Source organism: Ischnura elegans, chromosome 8, assembly GCF_921293095.1.
Source record: "Ischnura elegans chromosome 8, ioIscEleg1.1, whole genome shotgun sequence".
NCBI classification, from domain to species: Eukaryota; Metazoa; Arthropoda; class Insecta; order Odonata; family Coenagrionidae; genus Ischnura; species Ischnura elegans.
In genome coordinates this window covers 71,478,974-71,489,161 of record NC_060253.1, presented here as the reverse complement: position 1 = coordinate 71,489,161, position 10,188 = coordinate 71,478,974, and the positions used below count along the sequence as shown (strand labels likewise).

General features: G+C 39.2%; 2 non-coding genes across 2 annotated transcripts; one reads left to right on the top strand and one right to left on the bottom strand.

The window, feature by feature from the left end:
* Positions 1 to 3,798: 3,798 nt before the first annotated feature.
* On the bottom strand, positions 3,799 to 3,869 carry Trnag-gcc. Its single transcript has one exon. It is a non-coding gene; the product is annotated as a tRNA-Gly (tRNA).
* Positions 3,870 to 6,629: 2,760 nt separating this feature from the next.
* Trnag-gcc lies at positions 6,630 to 6,700 on the top strand. The gene has a single exon. It is a non-coding gene; the product is annotated as a tRNA-Gly (tRNA).
* Positions 6,701 to 10,188: the final 3,488 nt, after the last annotated feature.

Below are 10,188 nucleotides of genomic sequence, written 5' to 3'. Positions count from 1 at the left end.
GAGTAATATTTCTTTCCTTTATCTTCAGTTTAATTTCTGGTGTGAGCCATGGTGTCGGGGGATGGGTGACACGTACACTTCGGATTGGAGCATGCGAGTCCAGTGTGTTGAGTAGGAGGGAGTTTAACTCGTTAACTTTGTCGTCCACAGAAATCAGTCTACTGATGGAAGACCAGTTAATCTGGCATAGATCGGTGATGAACTTTTCCTCGTCAAAATTTTTGAAGTCTCTGAAGGTTACAATTTTTGGCGTAAATGATGGAATTAACATTTTGTAGGTAACAAAGACTTGGTCGTGGCATGAGAGTGGCGGATCCAGTGTTTGACCAGAGGACGTAATTTTATTAAGGTCATCAACACAGATAATATCTAGGAGAGAGCTGCAGCTCTTCGTATGACAGGTTGGCATAGTTGGCACAATATTCAAACCACACACTTGTAATAGGTTAAGGAAGGCATCTTTATCAGCTGTTTCTTTTAAAAGATTGATGTTGAAGTCACCCATGACAACTCGATTTACATAACTAGGAACAGTATTAACAAGAAAACTTTCGAGTTCGGGCAACCCATTTGTCTTTGGTGGTCTGTATACAACAGTCGCTAATAATTTTGAATATGGACCGCTAATTTCAAGAGAGATATACTCCAGTTGATTATCAATTACATTAGCAGATCGACCCAAATCTTTGACTTTTAATGATGAGTGTACATATATGCCGACCCCTCCTCCTCGTTTTCCTTCACGATCATTTCGGTATAGTACAAACCCAGGTAAGGAAACCATTACAGAGTCAATTGATTCGTTTAACCACGTTTCACTCACACCGATTACATGAAAAGTGTTTGTACAATAGTAATGTCTGAAATCATCGATGTGAGCAATCAATGACTGGGCGTTGACATGAGAAATTCTCATTTCCTCATGCGAGGTGGATGTTACTGGTAATTGTACTGGTACCCTTATTTGAGTATCTATAAAAAATGATCAAGATCTTCCTCTTTACAAATAACTTTTGCGGGGGATCCCGTCTCTTTCCTTGCCAGAATATTCCCACCCCTAACCCAGGCAAACTTGATTTTTCCAGCTTTCTTCAAATCTCTCGTCAACGCAAACAGCTTTTTGTTGACCATTGTGAGTGACTCATCTACGTATATTGGGCTGGAGGAGTCCATGCCAAGGTCTCGGGTATTGAGATCCCTGCGTGTTCGTCGCTTGTTTATTAACTCATCTCTAATAAGTTGTCTTGTGAAACGAACAACAATAGGAGGGATTCTGGTGAGACCTTCCGGATTGTGAGAGGGGCGCGGTCTGAAAACTTGGTCGATATCTTCAGGTTTCATTTGGACACCTAACACCGATCCTAGCTTTAGGATTGTACCGGTTAAACTGTCACCGGTGTTAACCGGGACGCCACGAATTTCAAGAACGTTTCTTTTACAGTCTTGTTCGTTTTTGTTAATTTTAACTTCAAGGTCACATATTTTCTTTTGAAGACGTCTATTCTCGGCTTCCACTGTTTCTAGTTTATTACACATCACTGATAGTTCCTTCTGAAGCGACTCTAGGCGCTTCGACTGGTCGCTTAAGGAGGCACTGTTAGCACTCACCAGATTAATTAATTCCTCTTGCTTGCCCTGCAGAGCGTTCATGCGATCGAGGACTTCTTGCAGCATCGTGCGCACAAGTTGACTATCGGAAGAGGTGCCCTCAGAAGACTCAGGTCTCGGTGCAGCTACCACAGGATGACCCGGCGTTTTGGCACGACACGCGTCGCAGAACCATTGTCGGCACTTCTCACTAAGTAACTTGAAGTCATCATCGGATATTGAGAGACAAACCGGATGATAGAAGTCACCACATTTGCCGCAAGTGAGCGATTTTTGGTCTCGCTTAATGGGTTTCACGCAAGCACTACAGTTAGGCATTTCGCAAGAGCTTTCACGAGCAAGAGAGACAGACAGCGATCCGCACTGCTCGAAGGCTGGACTGCGACTCGTAAAAATATGTAATAAATACTGCCTTAATGATAAAAAGCCAGAGTTAGAAATATACGATGGCATATTTTGAGTTTTTTTTTCAACTAGACCGTGGACACGCAGCCGCGTGGCTGCCTCCAAGTTTCGATCGGATGTTATGCCCTCTCTTCGTAGACCGTTTTGCTGGAATTATGAAAACGGCATTTTTCCTTTCTTTCTATACAGTCAGCAGCCAATATTAGGGACATGGTTTCTGTTCTAACATAAATGAAACAACTGTAGGAAATAACCGGTGTAGCGTTCAAATTATTGCATGCTACCGCCGAAAGGCAGTACCGCCTGGAGGGAGACAGGCGGATAACCCTTGCCACCGGTAGCGTAATGCCTCGTTCACATTACGATTGTCCCAGCGATCGTAATGTGAACGAGGCAGCGATCATAGTTGGCCGAACTAGCTTGTAGCGACAAGCTTGTATTTGTGTCCTAAATAAACGGATACGTTTTTATATAGGGCGCAGTTATTCAGTTATTTCGCTCTACACGAGCTCCGATGACCCTCGAAGGCCCTAAAACCACAAACTGTAAATGCCAACTGAAACTCTGAAGAGCCTTTCCACTTTCAAAATAAGAAATGGCTAACCCACCATTCTTTTATATTTATTTTTTTGTGTTGTTCCAAGTTAGGGATACCCCCTACGTAATTGGACACCTTTGATTTTTAATGCCTGCACCGTCTGAAACTAAATTACCTACTCTAACTTGGGATATTGTGGTAGGTTTTGCTGTTTACATTTAACAGCAACAGAAATTACCTGCAAAAACTCATGAAATTAAGAGAAATCTAATGAATCAACAGTTCATTTTGAAGACAGTATGATTATGCAGCAATAAATACCACTCGGACCACTCACACTTTTTACATCATGTAGCCAACGTGAAAAGTAAAGAGTCCCCTTTTATTCCAAGTTAGATACCTGTCCGAAGTATGTGCTACTGACTGTATGTAATGCTATCCAATGATTCTCGTGATCAATTTTTTTTTCATATTGCAGTTGCTCTGTAAAGTCTCTCACTTTGCTACGTTGCGTAGGTATGGATAAGTTTTCAAAAATATATTTTGAACCGATGCCAAGGTGTTAAACCATGCGAAATGATGTGACATTGAAGCGATTGTATGCTGATCATTAATCTTCGCTAAGTTAAGAATGATCGCAGGCTTTCCCGGCGTATAGAATCGTGAAAGGTGACTCGGGAATTCCACCGGGTCAGGTTCTCCAACTCCATCTCGGCCGACGTTTAGTCCAAGTTTAAGTAGTTGTCCATCGTCATCAGGGCATTTCCCGATTAAACTTCCACGCTTTGCAAATTTAGCTGTGATTTATTCACGGAAGTACTAAACCTTCCAGGCTTTGCTAATTTAGCTGTGATTTATTCACGAAACTCTTTGAGCAATTACAAATGTCAAATGTCGTAGTTTGCCGACAAGTTCCCTCATTACAAATGGTTTCAGACGTTCTTCTAATCGCTACTGCAGTCATGGTAGTCAATGCTGTAATTGGAAAAAATATTAGGCGATACTCACCAAAAATTCCGACAGCTGAACATGTACTATACATCCAGCCCCTAAGGTATTTTAACCGTTACGATTATAACGAGTTAGGATTTTACGCCGTACCTGCCAGTACCGGCCCAACTAAAGCACTGATGATAGTACAAGAAATCTTCTTCGATGAAGGGAATGCATTTCTTGAGAAATTTAATGGTATGAGTTACAAAAATTCTTGCCGAGTGTGGAGAAAATTACACTAGTTGCAAAATTATTGCATCGGCCGGGAATCGAACCCGGGCCGCCCGCGTGGCAGGCGAGCATTCTACCACTGAACCACCGATGCTCATATGTTGTCGCGCTTAATTTTGATTAAAGTTTCCGCCTTTCACCTGATTTGCTCAGCCAGCGTGCAATAAAGCTCATCTTTCTCCACCCCTCCTCCACTCATCGCCGATGGAACTTCATGGCTGCCTCCAAGTCGCGAGCGGGTGTTATACCCTCTCTTCGGAGGAAGTTCAGCTCCAATGGTAAAACTTTGTTCCTCCTCTAAATTCTTGTGAAATTAATGTACAAATGAGGGGGTGCAAAGCAAATGCACATTTGAGGGGGGGCAATCGGTTTATTTTCTGGTTTGTTTTCTTTACCTAGCTCTGTTTAAAAAAATCAGTCATACCTCTTGGCTTTTCACCCCGCAAATATAATGCTGCATTTATGAATACAAACTTAGAGTTAGGAAAATAAGGAGGAATACTTTGGGTTTTTTTTCAATGATGCCGTGGAAATGGATGTAAGAAGTCTCGAAACGACATTCTCATAAAACAAATTATTCCTTAGTTTTCATATATTCAGTAAAAATAAATTGTACTTCTTTGTAATGTTAGGAGAAACATCGACAGTTAGGAAAAAAACAAGCTGCAACAATAAAATAAGGACCCACCTGTTAATTAACAAAGAATTACGAAAGAAGCTGAAGAAGGAGAATTACATGGCTTTACTTTGTCAGCCGTTATTTTGAATTTGAAAAATTTCATCAGGAAAGCCATTAAAGGAATAAAAAAAGGCGTCATGGAGAAAAAATATCATGTTACTACTTGCAGATGACATAGTCTTCATAGTTCAAACTTTATGCTTCACGACCCCTTATTATATATAGGTATATATATATTTTTTAAAGCTGCAATAAAAGAACAGACATTACTTACCTTAGCAAAATTTATCATAATTTAATAAATGACATAACCAACAAAGAAAGAAATCCAAGCAACCAAATTGTAAATAAATAAAAACAACATCAGACTTAAAGGTAAATTTTGAATATGTATTTCCATGTATTTTAATGTATAACAACTGTAAAATTGCCTGTATTTAACTAATTTTGTATCATACATTATCATTTTTATAGCCCTGAGGATGGACAAATATAATGTCCGAAACGTAGGCAAAGTCTGAAAAAATAAATAATATTTACAATTGACCCACATCTCGTGATCTAAAAAAAAGTCTTCATAGTAGATTCAGAGAAGGATGTGATGATGATTCTGGTTAATATGAGTAGGGTTAAGGATTTCTATCAGCTGAATATAAACAAAAAGCAAAAACATATCAGTATGCAATGGAAGAAAAGAAGTGAAGACTAAAATAAATATAAGGTTACGAGAACTATAAGAGATGAATGAATTCTCTTTTTGGGAAGCAGGTTAAATAGCGGTGGGGTAAGTAAAACGAACTTAGGAGAACTCAGTACAATAGCTAAGGCGAATAGATGATGGATAGAAACAATGATCAAAACTGATCTGACATTTATAGTATGCATGTCTACGAAAGTGATGGACAATGACTGCAGCGGAGAAATCTAGGATGCTGGCTTTCGAAATACCACGGAAGAATGATGAAGATCAGATGGACTGACTAAGTAAGTAAAGAAGATGTACTTAGAAATGAGGAGAGAAGTCTCCTGAAAACCCTTATAAGACGGAGTGATTGACTATCGAAATGAAACTGTAAGATGTACAAAATTTTCGACAAAAAAGCAATTCGTTAAGGCCTGTTTACACGATACATTAACACGTACGAGTTAATGTCTGTTTGCATGAATGATTTTTGTGGACCGGAACGGAACATGTACGAATGCATCAACAAAATTACAGCAGATTCTTTTTTCTGTGTATGCATTAGCACAAGTTGAGTGGTTACACGGTGGATTTTGGTGTTCATTCTCGCGTTCACGCATTTAGATATTAACCCGTGCGTGTTCATGTACCATGTAAACGGGCCTTTATATGAGATTTTTTTCCGAGAGCTCTAACTTGAGTGTCCCCGGTCTCATTTAAAAAAAAAAACGCAAAATATTCATTCGTATTTACCTAACACTGGTTTAGTATTCATGAATTTAGCATTACACTATGTTTAGACAGACGCAGTTTTTACTATACCAACTACACGTTCTCTGAGAGTACATCACATCCGCTCGCGACTTGGAGTCGGCCACGTTGTTTGAACGGCGATGAGTGGGGGAGGGTTGGAGACAGCTGAGCGCACTGCCTGGGAATCTGTGGTTAAAGGCCAATGGAAAAAATCTTTACAAAATTAAATAAAAACTGTAAATAATAAACATGCAAAAATGTCCCAAGGTAGAGTATTTTAGTTTGACACGGTGCATTTGAAAACAAAGTGTTCTAGGTACGTAGGAGGTATCTCTTACTTGGGAGAACATAAAAAAGAATATAAAAGAATGGTGGGTTGGCCATTCCTTATTTTGAAAGTAGAAGTGCTCTTTAGAGCTTTGGTTTGCATTTACAGTTTGTAGTTATTTCCTTCAGTTGTTTTATTTATGTTAGAACATAAAATCTGTCCCAAATATGGGCCACTGACTGTGCAGATCGAAAGGATAAACACAGTTTACATAAATCCACCTACCCGTTTTCCAAAGAGAGGGCATAGCATCCGCCCGCGACCTATAGACAGCCACGCGCGCCACGCGGTCCTAACGGCGATGAGTGGTAGAGGGATGAGGTAGATGAGCTTCTTTGCACGCTGACTGAGCATCTCAGGTGACAGGCGAAGGCAGAAACTCCATTAAAAATGAACTTTAGTAAATTAAGCAGCATCGGTGGTTCAGTGGTAGAATGCTCGCCTGCCACGCGGGCGGCCCGGGTTCGATTCCCGGCCGATACAACAGTTTTGCTAATTTTATAATTTTTTCCACAATCGCACTTCTTACCACTATTTCCTCACTAGCTACGTAGCACGAAAAACAATTATACAACTGTGAATCATCTAATGGGTGATTGCCTAGTGAGATTGTTCCTTGGAACTTCGAGTATCTCTGTATTTACTATTTTTCCTGTGAGGAATCGTGCTAAATGTACTATGGGGGGAAAAAGTATCCCAACACATTTTGTGCCGCCACCATCACTTCGTGGGGGAATTGATTCCCTTTTTGATGCTATATAATCCCTGGAAAGGCACTAGGGAAATTCAAATACGGTATTTTTTCAGTAACCAAGGTTTTGAAGGTGAACTTGCCGGCCTCGAACGTAATTCGTACTTTTCGCTAGAATGTTGGCGCATTCGATATCCTTATCAGTCGATGGTTAGTTTAACCCTCGTGCCCTCCTTTGTCCCCGCTATATCCCTCTAACCCTCCTTCCCTTCTATTCATCGCACCTGCTCGGGCAATAGTTCTGAAATTCACTTAAAACCCATCTCCACTCCCTCACTCTGCCGTGTTTGGAAATTTTAGGCAGATGTATTCGCTAGACGTAATATGCAAGGCAGGAATTGCGAGGAACGATTTTGAGCTTCAGAAAGGATAAGTAATTACTCTAAATACCTAAAAAATCAGTACTATAAAAGATGTAAGTACCTACGTCAATTGCTATTGAAAATATTTGCTCAATTAAAATGCATATGATTGATGCAAATTTAAATGATGGCACACAATTTTCCGGGATAAATTCAATAAATAGGATAAAATAAAAATTTTAATTTTTTTTTCTAGCCAGCAAAAACTTTTTATTTTTTGCAATATGATACCTATATCCTTTTCTTATAAATTGTTTTGAAAACAAATTTTGTAAAATTGAGTATTGTAAATTATATAAAGCATATTTATAATTATGAAATTATATTGACATCGTGTAAGGGTAAAATCAAATAGCTAACTTGATGTAGGAAAAAAAAATCAGTGGACGAAAAACATAAAACAACGAACTCGCACTTCACTTGGGTAAATATTTAGTGTCACCTCCATCACAATCAATTACTCTTTGAAGCCTTTGCCTACTTGACCCTAATAAGTTTTGAAATAATAATGGGCGTGTACCCAAAGATTCCCATATTTCTCGAACGTGAAGTTCCAGAGTCTCTTGGCTCCTATCGCCGGCATTCTCCCATTCCCTAACCATCAGGCCCCAAATATTCTCTATAGGGTTGAGATCCGGAGAATTAGATGGTCAGGGTAAGATGTTGATGTGCCGGTACGATTTAAAAAATTGCATCGTAATGTACGCTTTGTGGATGGGACAATTGTCCTGCACAAACACAATTTCTTCACCCTCAGGCACTACCTCTTTCACGTATGGAACAAGGAAGATCGTAGAATGTGCACGTAATCACCTGAACCCTTTCGTGCTGGTGTTTTGACCAATGGTCTAGGCCTAGCAGCGGTTATGGTACCCCAAAAGCTAAGGCTTACATGGCCCGATGTATTTCTTCTTAAAATATTTTTGGGTGATATCTGAAAAATAAAAGAAAGATGGTTTAGCTCTTAGATAGGTAAACAATCGTATATGTCAACCTCCATAACTAAATTATATTTACCTAGAATTTCTTCTCCTCCAAAGCTTACCATGTCCATTTTCATCACTCCTAAATGTATTTTCGTCACTGAACATGACGAGATCCCAAAATGTAGGATCCATACCCACATACGCACGGGCAAACTCCAATCTTGACACTTTGTTCGCTTCACTCATTGCTGGTTTTCTTGCTGGCCGGCAATGTCTTAAACCGGCTTCGTGGAGACGGTTTCTCACAGTTCGTGCGCTGCAATTTAGATTTAACTGTCTCCTCCGTCACTTTTCATGTGAACGCATGCTTCTTTCTTACGACCATGGTTCCCCCATCATTTCAAAAACGAGAATGATTTTCAAATTATGGCTGTATGATGTTATTTCTAATCATGCTATAGAAGCTTCAAGAATGAAAAAAATATTCTTATACATAAATCCCTAATTGATATAATCCACGATGAGAGCCCGATGACGCCTCCAGGAAAGGATGGGAATGGGAGGGTAGGGAATAGGGGCAAACCCGCGCTGCCATGGGGACAATGGCACCCATTACTAGCGAAAGAATTACTTAATTTGCCAACGAAATTTGAAGATTATTCTGCAGTGAGAATAATCCACCGATCAATTCGTTGGATAATGCCGATGCCAGCAGGAACCAAAATTACGAATGATGTATAGGCCAAAAACGCACCATTTTTAAACTACAGAAACTATGAGCCAAGCGCTCCGATTGGCCGCGAGTTTGCCATGTAGCCGAATGCCTTGGATGTATTGCGAACTCCGGCCGGCAAAGCATTCGAAGTGATGAGTTGTCAAGAGCATCCCGTAAATCGTGCACCAATATCATAATAGAGTAATTTTCATCTATATTTAGGTAGATAGGTCACGTTTCACCAAATTTCCCAGTTTTGGTGGTCTGTAACTTTGCTGTTATATGTATTAATTGTAATAAAACTAAAAAAAATTAATTTGCTAGAGTCACCAAATTTGCATTAATAGAATCAGCGAGGGAATCGAGATGGATTGTGTGTTGAACTTACATTCTATCGTGAATAAAATGAACCAATTTTCAATATTTACCTCTGTATCCAATTTGAAAATTCCGCTTCAGAGTTTCCTGATTAAAATTTTATGTATCAGAAACACAGACAAATGTTGACCAAATACTTCTCTATCTACGTTGAATATACCAAAATGATGTCATCAGTTTTAAACGAGCAGCATCTATGTCATGAAATATGACAAGATACAACCGGTCGATTGGAGTTATGCGCTCCTTAAATATAAATGTTTCAATCCCACGAATTTTTTGCAACCGTCTTCATGTCCACATTTCAATTGCTTAAATGCTACGTATATTCGGATCATGATGCGTAAATCATCATTAATTATTATCATGCACCATCATAGTTTATTTTATGGAAATGATACATTTCATGTGTAGAGATATTGAGTCTCCTTTTCAGCCTCTGCCCTAATTACCCATTTCTTTTCTTTGCAATTTAGCTATTTAGCTCCTTACCTTACTGACGAATTTACGCTAAATTGTTACCGTCGAAATGCCATCCATTCTCATTAAAAATTAGGAAAATATTTTGTTGACATGTGTTATACTTTGTTTTATTCAATGGCCAACTTTTAATGTGGTTTACTTTGATATCATCATTCCTAAATCCTGACGGTATTTGAACTACAGGATCAAATCAAGCCAATACCTGGAAAAATGTCTTTGTGCGCTGTATTTAATCTCTTAATTATTCCGGTAATCCCCTTAGTTACCAACTTGTAATTATCGAATTACACCCACACGCACCTCGTCAGGTGGATAATTGGTTTTATTATTGTTGAAATCAGACTTGGAATGACAGT